Source organism: Sciurus carolinensis, chromosome X, assembly GCF_902686445.1.
Source record: "Sciurus carolinensis chromosome X, mSciCar1.2, whole genome shotgun sequence".
In the NCBI taxonomy this organism is placed as follows: Eukaryota; Metazoa; Chordata; class Mammalia; order Rodentia; family Sciuridae; genus Sciurus; species Sciurus carolinensis.
The window spans coordinates 34,168,641-34,172,379 of NC_062232.1; the positions used below are offsets into that span (position 1 = coordinate 34,168,641).

General features: G+C 48.4%; 1 non-coding gene across 1 annotated transcript; it reads left to right on the forward strand.

Annotated features, from left to right (window-relative positions):
• The first annotated feature begins 498 nt into the window (after positions 1 to 498).
• Positions 499 to 572, forward strand: Trnae-uuc (transfer RNA glutamic acid (anticodon UUC)). The gene has a single exon. It is a non-coding gene; the product is annotated as a tRNA-Glu (tRNA).
• Positions 573 to 3,739: the final 3,167 nt, after the last annotated feature.

Below are 3,739 nucleotides of genomic sequence, written 5' to 3' on the forward strand. Positions count from 1 at the left end.
CTGAGAGGAAAAGGTATGTTTGCATTAAAATCCATTCCCATTACCACAAATAATTTCTTGAAATATAATTTCAACTGTTGCCAAGTTTTAGATACATGATAAAAACCATTAAACCTTTAAGACAATTTCTCTTTGGGGGCTGGGGGGTGGCTCAATGGTAGAGCTCTTGCCTAGCATGTGTAAGGTGCTGGGTTCCATCCCGCAGTGTGCATGCCTGGACCCCAGTCGCTCGGGAGGCTGAGGCAGGAGGATCGCGAGTTCAAAGCCAGCCTCAGCAACTTAGTGAGGCCCTAAGCAACTGAGCGAGACCCTGTCTCTAAATAAAATATTAAAAGGGCCAGGGTGGGGCTCAAGGGTTAAGCACCCCTGGGTTCAATCCCTAGTACTAAAAACAAAACAAAACAAAACATCTCCAGCACTGAAAAGAAAATCTCCTTGATGGTGACCAACCTAAGTGTCCCTCCTTAAAAAGTTCAGATCAGAAACTATATAGGGGTTGGGGAGATAGCTCAGTCGGTAGAGTGCTTGCCTTTCAAGCACAAGGCCCTGGGTTCGATCCCCAGCACCCCCCAAAAAAAAAGAAAGAAACTATATATGACCATTGCAAGCATAAAATGTCACACAAAAAGTTATGACATGCTTCTTTTTAAAAATGTGTTCTTTTTAGATATACATGACAGTAGTGTAGATTTTGACATATTATACACACGTGGAGTATAATTTATTCCATTTAGGATCCCATTCTTGTGGTTGTGCATGACGTGGAGTTTCACTGTGGTGTATTCATATATGAACATAGGAAAGTGACGTCCCATTCATTCCACTGTCTTTCCCATTCCCATCCCCCTCCCTTCCCTTCATTTCCCTTTGTCTAGTCCAATGAACTTCTATTCTTTCCTCACCACATCATGTTTCTTGATATTTATCCAAAGAAGTAGAAAATTTTGATCCCCACAAAAATCTGCACAAGGATATTTACAGCAGCTGTACTCATAACTGCTATGACTTAGACTCAACCCAGGTGTCCCTCGGGAGGTGAATGGATGAATAAACTGTGGTACATGCAGCCAATGGAATAGTATCCAGCACTAAAAAGAAATGAGCTACCAAGTCATGAAAAGACACGGAGGAAACTTAAATGCATATTGCTAAGTGAAAGAAAGAACCTGAGGTTGTGCATGGTGGCACCCACTTGTAATTCCAGTGACTTGGGAGGCTGAGGCAGGAGGATCATGAGTTTGAGGTCAGCCTCAGCAACTTAGCGAGGCCCTAAGCAGCTTAGTGAGAACCTATTTCAAAATATAAAATAAAAAGGGCTGGGGGTGTGATTCAGTGGTAAAGTGCCCCTGGGTTCAATTCATAGTACCTAAAAAGAAAAAAAAAAGTCTTTGAAAAAAATGACGTTGATGGACACAAACTACAGCCAATTGTTTGAAGGCCACGGATTCTTTCCTCCTGTTTGCACATCACTTTGCAATGTGTCTGCCCTTGGTTTCTCCCATCCAGAAGTGGGGTCTTTTTCTCTTCCCACCTCCACCCCAGGCTGGGTTGGCTTTGTGACTTGCTTTGGTTAAACAGAAGGAGGTCGATGACTTGAAACTCCCAAGAATCAGGAAGTTTGAGGCTTCCGTCTGGCTTCTCTTGGAGGAAGCCTGTTGCTATATAAGGAAGCCCACGTAGCTTAGTGGAGGGAGGGGGCAGTGGTGGAGAGGAGATCGTGGGTCCTAGTTATGACCCTCCCCACACTGGCAAAACTCAGCTGAGGATGTTGCTCAGTGATAAAGTGCTTTCCTAGCACGTGAGAGGCCCTGGGTTCTAATCCCCAGCTCTGCAAAAGCCCAAACTAAGAGCAGCCAGGCTGCCCACTCACCATATAGTGAGAAATAATAAACTATCATTTGGGGTGATTATGTTTTGGGGTTGGTTTGTAACACAGCAAAGATGAACTAAAACATAAACTCTATTATTAAAAAAACAAAAGACTAGGAGCGGTGGCGCATGCTGGCTGTACGCCTGGGATCCCAGCGGTTGGGGAGGCTGAGGCAGGAGGATCGCAAGTTTGAGGCCAGCCTCAGCAATTTAGTGAGGCCCTAAGCAACTCAGTGAGTCTGTCTCTAAATAAAATACAAAAATAGACTGGGGATGTGGCTCAGTGGTTCAGCGCCCCTGAGTTCAATCCCTGGTACAAAAAATAAAATAATAAAAGATTGATTCTATACTCCCAGCTCCTCGAGAGTCTTAGCCAGGACAGGGAGTGGGTGGGGATAGAGACAAAACAAAATTGGCTGTACACTGGTAATTGCTGAAGCTGAGGATTCATTATCTACTCATCTGCCTTTGTATTTTTGAAATTTTCCGTAATAAAGTTAAACAAATGGGGGGGAGCGGTTGGAAAGACTTTATTAGAAAATTTTACATACACACTTGCTATTGAACACCTTTTCTAATTGCATTGGATTTTCTTTACGTGATTGCAGAGTGTGCAGAAATGAAAGACCGTTTCCTCCACCAGGTGCAATTTTGACTTCCCAGATACGCTTCCGTAGCCCCTGAGAGATAGAGAAATATACACATTTTTCTGGGTGTTACAGGGGGAGTAAGAGTGGCGAGCTCAGCCTGCCTCTACATCCAGGAAGGTCTCCCTGGGCAGTTCGTGCTTCCACCTGCCAGTTTTCCGACAGGGCGGGAGCTCCCAGTCAGTCACCCAGTCTGGGACGGCGCGCCACTGGGAGTGTGCTTGGTCCTTCCTGCCCCGGGACGGGCGCCGCGCTGTGCATCTGCTCAGGTTGGTAACTGTGCAAACTAAGGCCCAGGCTTCTGGACAGTGGCGGGAGGGGGACTGAGAGGAGTGACAAGGCCCTTCCACCTTGCTACCACGGAAAAGGCAGGTCAGAATTACAAAGCAGCTCCGGGAACGGGACAGAAGGTTCTGGTGGCCAGATTTAAGGTTCATCCCTAGATTCCTGCGTCCTTCCTGCTCGCCTTGGGGCTTGCAGTGGATGCCGGGGCCTCCGGGAGGGGTCGGTTCTGCCCCTTTGAGTCCCCTCTGGGCTTCGATCATCGCCAATTGTAAACATCACAGTCTTGTGACAGCCAAGATGTTCCCGCGTGCGCCCCTGAAATGAAGGGGCGCATTTTCAAAGAGGCACTGGGGCGGCGGGAGGAACCTGGGCATCCCCGGCTGTGAGTGAGGGAGCGGGGTCAGGTGTCACTTTCTCCACGACTGCCACCCAAGTTTCAGCCGCCTGGTGGAGCCCGCGCCCGCTTTCTAGCGAAGCCGCTCTCTTGGAAAGTCCTTTCCTGCCAAGGACGCCCAGAACCCGCTGGGGGAGGGAGGGAGCGATGGAGGGAGAAGACCGAGGGGGACAGGCAGGATGGAGACGGAGGAATGGCCTTGGCCTGTCGCCTCCGCAGCTCAGGACGCCGGGCCGGCTCCCTCCCCGGGGGCCAGGCTGCAGGATCATGAGCCCACAGGGCGCGCAGACCAGGACAGCAACGGGCTTGTGACTCCCTTTTTATTTTCTGCACACGAATTCATTAAAAAAAAAAAAAAAAAAAAAAAAAAACTGCAACAGGAAAAAAATGTGAAAGAAAGAAAGAAAAAGAGAGAAAGAAAGAGGCTGAAGCCACACGCCCCCACGGTTGCTGTTGGTTACATAAGAGGATGAATGCAGGCCAAGTGGTGCTGGAATTCCTCCTCTGCGCCTAAGCAGAGCCTGCAGGGACCACGGCCTGCCTG